The following is a 15,525-nucleotide window of genomic DNA, read 5'->3' on the forward strand; positions in this document are numbered from 1 at the left end:
TTTCATATGCATCTCCATGTTCCTGGCCACACCATTTCTCACCTGGGTTTCTGCAACAGCTGTCTATCTAGTCTCCCCATCTTCATGGCTTCCCACTCTGCTTAAGTTGACTGTACAATTTTTCATCTAAACCAAGTCACTTTCCACTGAGGAAAAGGGCCTTGTTGATGATTATACATGGATGGCAGGAATAAACTGAAACCGTCCTGGGTAAAAGAGAGCATGTATTTACCCTACCTCTCAGTCTAGTGTACAAATTATATTCAGATCATGTCTCTCCCCTGCTTAAATTCTTCCCTGGGTTCCCATTTCCCTCAGAATGTAATCCAGTGTGAGCTGTCCCTGGCCACCCTCCAGTATCATCTCATGCCACACCCTCCCAGGCTCCCCATCCTTCCATCTCACCAACAAGCCAAGCTTTTATTTGGCACAGGACCTTTGCATATGACATTTTCTCTGCTCAGAACACTCTTCTGCTTGGTCTTCACATGACTGGGTGTTTCTCACCTGTCTCTCCTGAGATCACTCTTTCTTGAGAGAGGCCTTCCTGGTCATCCTGGCCGATCTACTCTGGTTATTCTGTACTTTTTGCCAATTTCAATATGTGGGATTCCTGTACTAAATTTTTGGCTTATTCTTCTGAATTTTTTGTTTGTTTGTTTGTTTCAGTCCATCTTCCTCCCTTCTATTATAGAATCAGTGAAAGAAGTGACCATTTCTTCCTTGTTTATATCTGAATATCCAGTCCTGGCACATAATGGAATTTCAACGAGTACTTATTGGAAATTAATAAATGAATAATTGAATTCATGTATTGTTTATTAGTAAAAAGTTTTCTTTCAAAGAAGGTGAGGCTAGCTTTAGAAACAGAAAGGAGCTAAGGAAGAGGGAGACACTGAAGATAAAGAAGTTACAGTAGAGTCAGGAGAAGCGGGAGGCAGAGGATCAAGCCCACAAGGGATGGTGGACCCCCAGGGGAGCAGAAACCTCTCTGGCTCTGAGGGAGGAAGGAAGGTGAAGATACTGGGGTGGGGGAAGCAGCACATGGGAGAGGAGGACATGGAACTTGTGAGAAGCCATTTGTACCTGCTGTTATTACAGGTGACTATCCCTGGGACTCATTACACTCCAGGGTGTCTGCCCATTTTCTTGTCTGTTTTTAGAGCAAGTAGGTAGGAAATCCAAAGCCAAAGGCATGTGTCTCATCCTTGTATCCACAGTGCCTCACAGATAGTAGTTGCTTTATGAATATCTGGTGAAATGAATGAATGTAGTCTGAAAAGAGGTGCTGTTCAGAAGTGGTCAGAACTGTGAGGGGGGTTGGGGGTTGTACAAAGTATAGATGTGGTTTGGATCTGCAAAATGTGGTAATGGCTCACACTGAGGTGACTGCTAAATCTGCACCAATATCATACTAAGCTACCAGTCAAAATGATATAATTTTACTCCATCATAGAAAATATTTAATTTTCTCTAGCAATGCTTTTCACACTCATAGAAATAAAAATTAGAAACCCATATGCAAATAAACTATTAGTCACTGTAGTAGCTGAAGAGAAGCCTTGGGAGAAAGGAAAGAATATTTTGAATTTCCAAAGTATTTTGTTGACTAACAAAGGGGCAAGTTAGCAGAGAACATTCTGTGAGACTGCTGCTGCTGCTGCTAAGTCACTTCAGTCGTATCCGACTCTCTGCGACCCCACAGATGGCAGCCCACCAGGCTCCCCCATCCCTGAGATTCTCCAGGCAAGAACACTGGAGTGGGTTGCCATTTCCTTCTCCAATGCATGAAAGTGAAAAGTGAAAGTGAAGTCGCTCAGTTGTGTCCGACTCTTAGCCACCCCATGGACTGCAGCCTACCAGGCTCCTCTGTCCATGGGATTTTCCAGGCGAGAGTACTGGAGTGGGGTGCCATTGCCTTCTCCTACTCTGTGAGAATAGAGGAAGGGAAAAGGGTCACACTGCATGTCTCTGAGTCTAGGACCTCTAGATTGAAAGATGCATTATTATTTACACATCACCAAGAAAAAAGATGTTACCATTTAGATTCAGGCACAATGTTCAGACACAACGTTTTCTTATCACTTTATATGTTTATTTTACACTTATGAAGCAGGGCAAAGACTAATAGAGTTTTGCCAAGAAGATGCACTGGTCATAGCAAACACCCTCTTCCAACAACACAAGAGAAGACTCTACACATGGACATCACCAGATGGTCAACACCGAAATCAGATTGATTATATTCTTTGCAGCCAAAGATAGAGAAACTCTATACAGTCAACAAAAACAAGACCAGGAGCTGACTGTGGCTCAGATCATGAACTCCTTATTACCAAATTCAGACCTAAATTGAAGAAAGTAGAGAAAACTACTAGACCATTCAGGTATGACCTAAATCAAATCCCTTATGATTCTACAGTGGAAATGAGAAATAGATTTAAGGGCCTAGATCTGATAGATAGAGAGCCTGATGAACTATGGAATGAGGTTCATGACATTGTACAGGAGACAGGGATCAAGACCATCCCCATGGAAAAGAAATGCAAAACAGCAAAATGGCTGTCTGGGGAGGCCTTACAAATAGCTGTGAAAAGAAGACAAGCGAAAAGCAAAGGAAAAAAGGAAAGATATAAGTATCTGTATGCAGGGTTCCAAAGAATAGCAAGGAGAGATAAGAAAGCCTTCCTCAGTGATCAATGCAAAGAAATAGAGGAAAACAACAGAATGGGAAAGACTAGAGATCTCTTCAAGAAAATTAGAGATACCAAGGGGACATTTCATGCAAAGATGGGCTTGATAAAGGACAGAAATGGTATGGACCTAACAGAAGCAGAAGATATCAAGAAGAGGTGGCAAGAATACACAGAAGAACTATACAAAAAAGATCTTCAGAACCCAGATAATCACGATGATATGATCACTTATCTAGAGCCAGACATCCTGGAATGTGAAGTCAAGTGGGCCTTAGAAATCATCACTACGAACAAAGCTAGTGGAGGTGATGGAATTCCAGTTGAGCTAGTCCAAATCCTGAAAGATGATGCTATGAAAGTGCTGCACTCAATATGCCAGCAAATTTGGAAAACTCAGCAGTGGCCACAGGACTGGAAAAGGTCAGTTTTCATTCCAATTCCAAAGAAAGGCAATGCCAAAGAATGCTCAAATTACTGCACAATTGCACTCATCTCACATGCTAGTAAAGTAATGCTCACAATTCTCCAAGCCAGGCTTCAGCAATAGGTGAACCATGAACTTCCTGATGTTAAAGCTGGTTTTAGAAAAGGCAGAGGCAGTCAGAATGGCTGCGATCCAAAAGTCTACAAGCAATAAATGCTGGAGAGGGTGTGGAGAAAAGGGAACCCTCTTACACTGTTGGTGGGAATGCAAACTAGTACAGCCACTATGGAGAACAGTGTGGAGATTCCTTAAAAAACTGGAAATAGAACTGCCTTATGATCCAGCAATCCCACTGCTGGGCATACACACTGAGGAAACCAGAATTGAAAGACACACGTGTACCCCAATGTTCATCGCAGCACTGTTTATAATAGCCAGGACATGGAAGCAACCTAGATGTCCATCAGCAGATGAATGGATAAGAAAGCTGTGGTACATATACACAATGGAGTATTAATCAGCCATTAAAAAGAATACATTTGAATCAGTTCTAATGAGGTGGATGAAACTGGAGCCTATTCTACAGAGTGAAGTAAGCCAGAAAGAAAAACACCAATACAGTATACTAATGCATATATATGGAATTTAGAAAGATGGTAACAATAACCCTATATGAGACAGCAAAAGAGACACAGATGTATAGAACAGTCTTTTGGACTCTGTGGGAGAGGGAGAGGGTGGGATGATTTGGGAGAATGGCATTGAAATATGTATAATATCATATATGAAACGAGTCGCCAGTCCAGGTTCGATGCACGATACTGGATGCTTGGGGCTGGTGCACTGGGACGACCCAGAGGGATGGTATGGGGAGGGAGGAGGGTTCAGGATGGGGAACACATGTATACCTGTGGCAGATTCATTTTGATATATGGCAAAACCAGTACAATATTGTAAAGTTAAAAAATAAAATTACATTTAAAAAAAAAAAGGAAAGGCAGAGGAACCAGAGATCAAATTGCCAACATCCGCTGGATCATGGAAAAAGCAAGAGAGTTCCAGAAAAACATCTATTTCTGCTTTATTGACTATGCCAAAGCCTTTGACTGTGTGGATCACAATAAACTGTGGAAAATTCTGAAAGAGATGGCAATACCAGACCACCTGATCTGCCTCTTGAGAAATCTGTATGCAGGTCAGGAAGCAACAATTAGAACTGGACATGGAACAACAGGCTGGTTCCAAATAGGAAAGGGAGTACGTCAAGGCTGTATATTGTCACCCTGTTTATTTAACTTATATGCAGAGTACATCATGAGAAATGCTGGACTGGAAGAAACACAAGCTGGAATCAAGATTGCCGGGAGAAATATCAATAACCTCAGATATGCAGATGACACCACCCTTATGGCAGAAAGTGAAGAGGAACTCAAAAGCCTCTTGATGAAAGTGAAAGTGGAGAGTGAAAAAGTTGACTTAAAGCTCAACATTCAGAAAACGAAGATCATGGCATCCAGTCCCATCACTTCATGGGAAATAGAAAGGGAAACAGTGGAAACAGTGTCAGACTTTACTTTTTTGGGCTCCAAAATCACTGCAGATGGTGACTGCAGCCATGAAATTAAAAGATGCTTACTCCTTGGAAGGAAAGTTATGTCCAACCTAGATAGCACATTCAAAAGCAGAGACATTACTTTGCCAACAAAGGTCCGTCTAGTCAAGGCTATGGTTTTTCCTGTGGTCATGTGTGGATGTGAGAGATGGACTGTGAAGAAGGCTGAGTGCCAAAGAATTGATGCTTTTGAACTGTGGTGTTGGAGAAGACTCCTGAGAGTCCCTTGGACTGCAAGGAGATCCAACTGGTCCATTCTGAAGGAGATCAGCCCTGGGATTTCTTTGGAGGGAATGATGCTGAAGGTGAAACTCCAGTACTTTGGCCACCTTATGCAAAGAGTTGACTCACTGGAAAAGACTCTGATGCTGGGAGGGATTGGGGGCAGGAGGAGAAGGGGACCACAGAGGATGAGATGGCTGGATGGCATCACTGACTTGATGGACGTGAGTCTGAGTAAACTACGGGAGTTGATGATGGACAGGGAGGCCTGGCGTGCTGGGATTCATGGGGTCTCGAAGAGTCGGACACGACTGAGCGACTGAACTGAACTGAGGCGAGTTCTTTTAAACTTAGACATAGATTTTAATCTTACATCACTCTTGTGTGTAAACAAGAAGAAAAGTATACACAAAATTAACCCTAGTACAATGACAACATTTTCATGAGTGCTTCCTAATTATTAGGAAATGTAAGACATGTACTAATTTCAGAATTATATAACCAAGAGATGTGCATCTTAGAAGTGATGTAATATGAGATTTAAATTTAAACCTATGCAAGCTCTCTATCTCTCTCCTCTCTTTATATAAATACATACATATATAGGTAGTAGGTAGATAATAAAGGGAGCACTCGTTCTCTCTCTCGCTCTCTCTCTATATATACATATATATATATATATACACACACACACACATATATATATATATACACACACACACAGGGGATCATCCTGACCAAGGATAAAAATCAGGTGTCCTGTATCTCTTGCATTGCAGGCAGATACCTTACCCGCTGAGCCATCAGGGAAGCCCTGTATATATAAAGTGTGTGTGTGTGTGTGCGTGCATGCGTATATATGGGTTTCCCAGGTGATGCATTGGTAAAGAATCTGCCTACTAATGCAGAAGACACCTGAAGTAGGAAATAGCAACCTATTCCAGTATTCTTGCCTGGAGAATTCCATCACCCACAGCTGAGGACACAGTGGCTCCGAGTACCCTATTCCCTCAAGAAGGCATCCAGGAAGCAGCGCCAGACCTTGTGAGCTCCCAAACCTGATGAAGAGGCAGCAGCGCGGGCTCCACAGTCAACACCGCCCCCTCCACCATCCCACCCCTGGTCCACATAGGAGGTGCCCGAGGAGGGAGAGGGGAGACGCCAGGGTTGTCAGTCTCCGGGGAGTGCAGTATTTGTGGAGGCAAGTGATTTCTGGCAATTGTGATCAAACTCATGTCTCCTATATCTCTTGCATTGCAGGCAGATAGCTTACCTGCTGAGCTCAGGGAAGCCCTGTATATATAAAGTGTGTGTGTGTGTGCGCGCATACATACACGTGTGTGCGTGTGTGTGTGTGTGTGTATATATATATATATATATATATGGGTTTCCCAGGTGATACATCGGTAAAGAATCTGCCTACTAATGCAGAAGACGTCTGAAGTAGGAAATAGCAACCTATTTCAGTATTCTTGCCTGAGGAATTCCATGGACAGAGGAGCCTGGCAGGTTATAGTCCATGGAGTCACAAAAAGTCAGACAAGACTGAGCATGTGCATATATATATATATATATACACACATATATGTACATATATACACACACATATATATAATTATTGAGCTATAATTAATCACCAAATGCAATGGTGGTGCTCCTGAGGTGAGTCCAGCTTCACACCACCCCTCAGCCATGGGGGACCTTCCCAGAGAGGAGCAGGTTATCCACAATGGGTTCTGATGATGGTGCACCTCATCACCATGGGTTCTAATGAGGTGTCACCTCACCTGGCCCAGCACTGCATTTTCTGTAACCTCACTGGTCTTTCCAGTAGATTCCAGTGGACCCCCCAGAATGACCAGGGGCCTCTTCTCTTCCTGCAGAGACGGCAGATGGGAAAAGGCTCACCCCATCTCCTTCCTAGTCACAATCCACCACTGCCTTTTCAACTCTACTGGCACGGGTGCTCCATGTTTAGAAACTTCCAGAATATTCACAGCTCCTACACATGTAGACTCTCTCGAGAACTCGCCACACTGCCCTCTGCTTGGATAGGGGCATCAGAATGAGCTGGTAGTGTCCGCAGTGAGCACGCACCCGGCTGAGAGATGAACAGGCATTTTTGTTTTCTTCTTGGCACCCTGAATCAATTGCCAGAAATCGCCTGCCTCCGCAAATGCTGCACTCCCCGGGAGGCTGACAGCCCTGGCGTCTCCCCTCCCCTCCTCGGGCATCTCCTACGTGGACCAGGGGTGGGGTGGTGGAGGGGGCGGTGTTGACGGTGGAGCCAGCGCTGCTGCCTCTTCCTCGGCTTTGGGAGCTCACGAGGTCTGGCGCTGCTTGCTGGATGCCCTCTAGGGGGTGGGGTCCTCGGAGCCACTGTCCTCAGCTGTGGGTGATGGAAATGCAGCAGCACTCAGCAGCCTGTTTTCACACCCGGCTGCCAAGGGAGCCCTTGCACAATCCTCTAGTTTCCCAGGGTCACTTTTCGAAATCTGTGATTATGGAAAAGAAGAGCCAGGTCCTCTCTGAGAACAGTGTGTTCGGTTTACACACACATTTATTACATGTGGAGTCCTGTCAAACCACACTGTGTAAAACATGTTTGCAAAATCTCCCGTGAGTAACTCACTTGTACCTTTCCTGAAAGAACTGGGCAATGGACCAGAACTCAGGCTGCCCAGGGTGCCTCGTTCCTGAACCATCCGACCTGGGAGGAGCCAGTGCACTGAGACCTTCCTTTACTCTCTGCAGGGTGGACTTAGACCATCCAAAACAGTCTCACGTGGAGTCTGCAAAGACCTCGCTTCACCCTTCAGTAAAGATGTCTACAGAACTCCTTCCTCCTTCTGTTCACTCTTCAACTCCCACTTCATGCTCCCCCAGCACACGGCAAGAGCTGCGCCAGGCCCTGGGGATCTGAGACAGACAAGACCAGTGCTCTCACGTGAGGAACATTCCACTGGAGAGTTATGATTAAGCTAATCAGTATTTAAGAGAATTGAATTAAAATATATCGTACATTTATTTGGTTATGTGCCATAACACACAGTGCGAGCTCTATGACCTGAGGCTAAGAATCTCAAGGCTCCATCCTCACAGACTAGATCTGAATTTCAGCTTTGCCACTGTGACAGGTAAGGGTAATAACATGCAAACATTATCATGGTGAGCTGTGCAGCAAAAAAGCAGAACATAAAATGATAGCATTATACCACCCTGTTTCATTTATGTGTTCATGTGTCTACTCACACTTAGATAATAGACTGGAAACAAAGTTTCTACAGAGGTTCTTCCTGCCCCTCCCCCTCTCGTCCAGGCTCAGGAAATTAGTATTGCTTTTATTTTTGTCTTTATGCTTATTTTATACTGTTCAAGTTTCCTGGCTGAAGATGTTCATTCAGTGAGATTCATCAAGCCTGGCTGTGTCCAGGCTTTTCCTAGGCACTGAGTATGGTGGTGAAGAAAACCAACAATTTACTTCCTGTCCTCATGGGGGTGAGATAAGGAAAAACAGCAAATGTCCATTTACACTGTAGTTGACCTATATATTCCTTTCTCTCTACACGCACACCCAATAGCACTAAATGTGCAAACACATATATATACATAAATAATGCACATGAATTCATAAAAATTATGATAAGATAAAAATTGATAAATGTGTCAGAGTCACAAGTAAAAATTCATGATGGAAAATAATAGGGAAAGGACATCAGTAATTTCATGTTCCATATTCCATCTATTATTAATCCTATTCTTAGCTTTTCTTTTCCATATAATTTCTTTTTCTCTCAGGACTGAATCTCTTTCAGGGTTAAACCATGTGGTTCCAGCTCTTGGCCTGGTAAACTGTACGACCTACTAATCTCTGGAGAAAGAATTTTCCCCAAGGTAAGAAAGAGAAAATGGTCCATCTCTCTTGCAGCTACAAGAATAGCAAATAGAAGAACAAAACCTGTATTGACAAAGGTTATTTCTAACAAAGGAGTTTTTTTTAATGACAACAACAAAAGACACTTTTGTTGAGATAGTCACTATGTCCTACGAGAGCAACCCTCTGATATTTTATTTATAATTTAGATATTAATTTATGTCTTTGAAGCAAAATTATTTTCTGATGGAAGCTGTTAGACTGGAAAAGTGGATAGCTGGTTCATGCCAAGGCAAGAGCACAGAGCCATAGAAATCCTCCCCATTGCTGTAGGGTCTGTGAGCTGGGCTGCCCCCCTGGACAGCAGAGTGACACTTGACTGCGAAACTGAGGGTATGCATACCAGCTCTGTCCCTCCTGTGATACACATGGCGTGGTGCAGGTATCATTTGTATTGATCTGACACTTAAAACATGACTGCTTGTCGGTTTATTTTTCTGGTTACTAATGATTGTGCATCTCTTTGTGAGCTTATTTCTTATTGCATGTTATCTGTAAACTTTATTTTTTTCCTAACACTTCACCCATTTTTCTATTGGGGCTGCCATCTTTTCCTTATTGACTCATATAAGTTCCTTGTATTTTTGAAATATTAATCCCTTGCCATATTTTAGATATCTTTTCCCATTCTAGATATCTTTTCCCATTCTCTATCTACAACTATATTCTTATTGTTGATGTAGTCAAATTCACCACTTCCTGATTTGGGGTTTGTGCCTTTGAAATCTAAGAAATTCTACAACATCTCTAGATCATAAATATATTCTTTTATATTATTATTAACTTTATAGTTTATCTTCACATTTATGTATTTAATACTTCTAGCATTGACTTATGTATGTGTATTAGGTAAGGGTCTAATTTTCTAGGCAAGAATACTGGAGTGGGTTGCCATTCCCTTCTCCAGAGAATCTTCCCAACCCAGGGATCAAATTCTTTACCATCTGAGCCATCAGGAAAGCCCTGTCAGGTAAGGGCCCAGCTTTATTTTTCTCTTTCCAAAACTATTAAGTCATCCTATCTTCAGTGATTTGTGATGTCTTCTCGATCATACACTAACGTCCTCTACATGTGGCCCTAGCTCTCACTCTCCATTCTGTCCCATTGGTCAATGTGTCTTTAGTTGAGCAAATACCATTTTTATTACTGTATTTTGCTGCCTGGTATAGTAAGTCCCTCTTGTTAATACTCTCCTTTTTTGAGGCTGAGTTTCTGTGCATGGACTTTTATTTCTCTATATGAATTTTGAAGTAATCATCTTATGTTCCAGAAAAATTCAGCTGAGATTTTCAGTATTACATGTGTGAATTAATCTGGGGTTGAATCAACATCCTTAATGTTAAGTCATCCCATCAGTGAGCTAGAAACTTCTCTCCATGTTTGAATCATACTTTAAGGTGTTTGCTAGAGGTCTGACACCTTCTCCATTGGAGTTCTATGTATTACTGGTGAAAGCAATTGCTAGGAATTTTATAGTTTTGCTGTAACTATGAATAGTTTATTGTTTTGGTCATGTTTTCTATTTGGGTATTTCTACTATGGAAAAACCTGTTGGTTTTTGGATCGAATATGAGCTATCTTATTAAATTTCTTAATTAATTGTAATAATCTGTTGATTTTGTGGCTTGGGGAGTTTATGATTATACTAATGAAATTTTTTTTTACATTTCTTAAAAAATTTATTTATTTTTTAATTGAAAGATAATTGCTTTACAGAATTTTGTTGCTTTCTATCAAACCTCAACATGAATCAGCCATAGGAATACACATGATGACAGTTTTATCTCTACTTTTCCAATCTTTATATCTTTTCTTTCTTTCTATTTACTATGGCATTGGTCAGGGCTCCCAGAACTATGTTAGGCAATAGTGGTGACAGTGAGCATTCTTTGCTCATTCCTGATCCTTCAAGTGATGGGCTAAAAGTTTTTCCATTACAAAGTATGTGAATTTTATGAAATTAATTTTATTTTAATTTTATTTCATCTTAATTTTATAAAATTAAGAAAGTTCCATTTGAAATGTAATTTTCTAAAGCATTTTTTCTCTCTTTTAAAAAATTATTCTTACTGTTGATTTATAATGTCTGTTAGTTTCTGCTATACAGCAAAGTGTATCAGCAAGATATATATCCACTATTTTTTACATTCTTTCCCCGTATAGATCACTGCAGAGTATTAAGAAGAGTTCCCTATGCTATACGGTAGGTCCTTATTAATGATATATTTTATATATAGTATTATGTGTTTGTCAATCCCAGGCTCCCAATTTATTCCTCCTCACCCCCTGTTTTATCCCCTGGACACTACAAGGTTTTTTCCCTACATCTGTGAATCTATCTTAAAGGATTTTTTAAAACAAACATAACTTCAGCTTTATCACACTCTCTTTTGATCAATTAATATAATATTATTTTTCTCCTTTAGGCTAATAATGTGATGAATTACATTAATTGTAGTCATAATGCTGACCAATTCTTACATTCCAACAGGAAAGCTCACTCAGTTATGAGGGATTTTTAATGCTCATATTTGGTTTGGTAATACTATGCTCTGTTTGAATTGTTTGCACCTTTAGAGGTGAAATGGGACTGTTGTTTTCTTGTATTGCCCATCTCTTACTTTAGAATCAAGTTACTCTAATTCTTTAAAATGAGCTGTACATCTCTACTCTTGATTAGTTTTCTACACCAACCTGTGTAACATACTATTAACTGTCCCCTGAGATTTTACCAGACGGTCCTGGAAAACCACTGGGCTTAATAGGGGATACTGGGGAGAAGAGATCTGTGATAGCTACTTTTGCTTATTTAATACTTAACTAACTTCCTAAACACTGGGCTGGAAGAAGCACAAGCTGGAATCAAGATTGCCGGGAGAAATATCAATAACCTCAGACATGCAGATGACACAACCCTTATGGCAAAAAGTGAAGAAGGACTAAAAAGCCTCTTGATGAAAGTGAAAGAGGAGAGTGAAAAAGTTGGCTTAAAGCTCAACATTCAGAAAACGAAATCATGGCATCTGGTCCCATCACTTCATGGGAAATAGATGGGGAAACAGTGGAAACAGTGTCAGACTTTATTTTGGGGGGCTCCAAAATCACTGCAGATGGTGACTGCAGCCATGAAATTAAAAGACGTTTACTCCTTGGAAAAAAAGTTATGACCAACCTAGATAGCATATTCAAAAGCAGAGACATTACTTTGCCAACAAAGGTCCGTCTAGTCAAGGCTATGGTTTTTCCTGTGGTCATGTATGGATGTGAGAGTTGGACTGTGAAGAAAGCTGAGTGCCGAAGAATTGATGCTTTTGAACTGTGGTGTTGGAGAAGACTCCTGAGAGTCCCTTGGACTGCAAGGAGATCCAACCAGTCCATTCTAAAGGAGATCAGTCCTGGGTGTTCTTTGGAAGGAATGATGCTAAAGCTGAAACTCCAGTACTTTGGCTACCTTATGCGAAGAGTTGACTCATTGGAAAAGACTCTGATGCTGGGAGGGATTGGGGGCAGGAGGAAAAGGGGACGACAGAGGATGAGATGGCTGGATGGCATCACCAACTCGATAGACGTGAGTCTGAGTGAACTCTGGGAGTTGATGATGGACAGGGAGGCCTGGCGTGCCGCGATTCATGGGGTCGCAAAGAGTCGGACACAACTGAGCGACTGAAGTGAACTGAACTGAACTTCCTAAAGACATATATGTTTCTTAGCACCAAAAAAAAAAAAAAAAGGCTGTTCCTTCATCTAAATTAGCAAATTATGTGCCACCGTGAGTTGATTAAATGGAGATCTGAGGCTCCATATTAAGTTTAACTTTGAACCAGGAAAGAGGAATTCAGATAAATCTCGCTCACTTGGGTCTGTGTGGAGAGTCTACCTCTGTGAACTGGTTTTAACCAGCTCAGAATAATGCTGCTGAAGACCTTTTATGCTGAGAGATACTAGAGTCATTGCAAAGAGTTTCATGTCATGCTGTGTTGTAGCTGTTGTTGGTGTTGACTGTTGTGGCTTCTGCCAGAAGTCACTGGGTGTACATGCATGAACTGTGGGTGTTGTCCTCCGTGTGAGTTTCCAGCAGTTTGCTGAGAGGAGAAACGTGGTGGATCTGGTCTCTTAGATGGTTGTTTCCAGGTTTGGAGTGACTGGTGTCAGATTTGTGTGAGATTCTAGGAAGTCAGTCTTTCCTTATGACACCAGCAGTCAGTGGAGGCTGTTTTCCTACACTCTTGGACGAGGGGCAGAGTGAGGAGCCCCCTAGAGCAGAGATGACCCCCTCCTGGCAGGTCACCTCAGAATCAGGGGGCTGCTGCCCTCTACCAGATAAACAGAGATCCTCAGGAAGCTCAGAGAAGCTGTGCAGTATGTTTCCTTTTCTGATGTGTCAATTCCAACCCTCAGGTGTCTTTTTTTTCCCTTGAGAAAAAAAAAAGTGCAACCAAATAATCAACAATGTACACAGCATTAATAATTTCTTCAGTGCTATTTTCTTTTAATCTCCCTGGTGAACTGAAGGATGAAGAGGAGGGAAGCCAGCCTTTCTGGTCCTAAAGCTGTGTTTCCTTTCCTTTTGGTAAACTGAACTTTACAGGCCTGTCTATCTCTTCCTCTCTCTGTCTCTCTCTCTCTCTCGCTCTCTCTCTCTCTCTCTCTCTCTCTCTCTCGCTCTCTCTCTCTCTCTGCCATGTAGTAGAATTCCAGGATTTGACTTTAGAGAAACTACACATCTTCCCAACTGCTGGTGAAAGAAGCGCTGTCAGTGTGACTATCCCCTCTTCTCCTGCAGCTGCAACAAATACAGGAGATTTCTCTATATCAAAAACTTTGGGACCTAGGCCCCAAGTGTTATTAATAGTCAGGATGTATCCTGAGGGGTTTTGTTTTTTGTTGCAAAGCTTTGGTGTTCTTCTCTTCCTCTTAAATATAACAGAAAATGAAGGTCTCTTAAACCTCTCAGTAGTCTTATCACACATGGCTATTAAGGAAGTGATACCATCTAATATATTATATAAACCAGGTCTCTTTCAAAAATAAAACAGTTTGCTGATTGTCACTCACTATTAACTATTAATCTGAAACAAGAGGCACCAACAGAGACCATCTCTGCAAACCAGGACACAGCTTCTCATGGAAGACTCCTGGGAAATCGCTTTAAGGCCTGAAGACTCTGAAATCACCATAACAGTATGGTTTTCTTTTGCAGGAGAAACAAATAAAAAGAGCTGAGCGTAACTGTCTTCTATTGTTCTAAGCATGGCCCTGCAAGGAACTGAGTGTTCCTTCCAAAGACAGAGTGCCAAAAGCAACAAGGAAGAGAACTTGCAATGCTTGACTTGGTGTCTAAAAATCGTACTTACTTTGTCTCTAATGATTCTATCAAATAATAAATGACTGGAGTGATGCAAGAAAGTGGGAAGTGGAATTCTGGTATGGAATGGCTCCAGAGTCAAAGAGTTACAAAAGAATGTGATCACTGGCCCATGATTTCTGCCCCGAGGAAGGTAGAAGAAGAAATGTGGACATCACAGCTCCCCTCCTTCGAGTTGCCCGAGGGTATGTTCAGAGCTGATGACTATAGATGGTTGACAGCATCCCCTCTCCCCACCATGTCTACTCCTGGGACCAAGTCAGCTAAGCCAGCTCAGGGACCTAGACTACCCCAACCTCATGGAACCCCAACTTTCGAAGGAGTGTAAGTTCTGTTGAGAACATTTAAATACTGCTTAGCTTTGCCTTGCATAAAAAGCAAACACAGCAATCCTTTAGACAGGTATCCACCCTACATGTTCACCTCATTACACCTACAGGAAATAAAATATGTCCCAGACCCAGAAAGAGGCATCATCCTATTTCTGAGAGGTTCTACTCTAAGACAGGGTGTCTCAGGTAGCTCAGTGGTAAAGAATCTGCCTGCAATTCAGGAGACGTGGGTTCGATCCCTGGATCAGGAAGATCCCCTGGAGAAGGAAATCTCCACATACTCCAGTACTCTTCCCTGGAAAATCCCACACACAGAGGAGCCTGAGGGGCTACAGCCCATGGTGTCACTAAAGAGTCAGACACAAACTTGGTGACTAAACACCAACAACACATCTAAGACCGTGGTTCCCAGACCACAGTGTCATCCTCAGCTGGTGTGCTTCCGCCTGGGCCAGTGCTCTTCTTTCTAACGTCCTGCTCATAGTTCCCTGAGTCTTGTAACAAATTGGAAATGCTTCCCCCTCCTTCTTCTCAGGATTACTACTTGAGCACAAGTCCCATATCCTTCCAGACTCTAATTTACCATCTCCCCTCGTCTCAGTTGGCAAGTCTCTGTGATTTGCTTGCATCTGTCTTGGAGATCACTTCCCTGTGTCTCCAATGCATGGCTCACATTCCTGCTCTCCTGTGAACACTCCAGGCAAGAATCCTGAGGTGGTGCTCCTGGGCTGGGCCTTACTTGCCCTCCTGCTGTCCTCAGGCTTCCAGCCCAGGGACCCACCGTCAGGAAGAGCAGTTCCATGTCCTCTGGGTCCCCACCATCTCTGACATATTACACATGCCTCACCCCTCCTCCTCTGGGAAAACAGTAACCTTTGAAATTTCCCTTTATGATGAAGAGGCAGAGATGGCACAAGGAGTTCCAGACACGCCATCCCTG

This window comes from Bos grunniens, chromosome 29, assembly GCF_055505025.1.
Source record: "Bos grunniens cultivar Pamir isolate PY7600 chromosome 29, Bosgru_T2T1.0, whole genome shotgun sequence".
Lineage (NCBI taxonomy): Eukaryota > Metazoa > Chordata > Mammalia > Artiodactyla > Bovidae > Bos > Bos grunniens.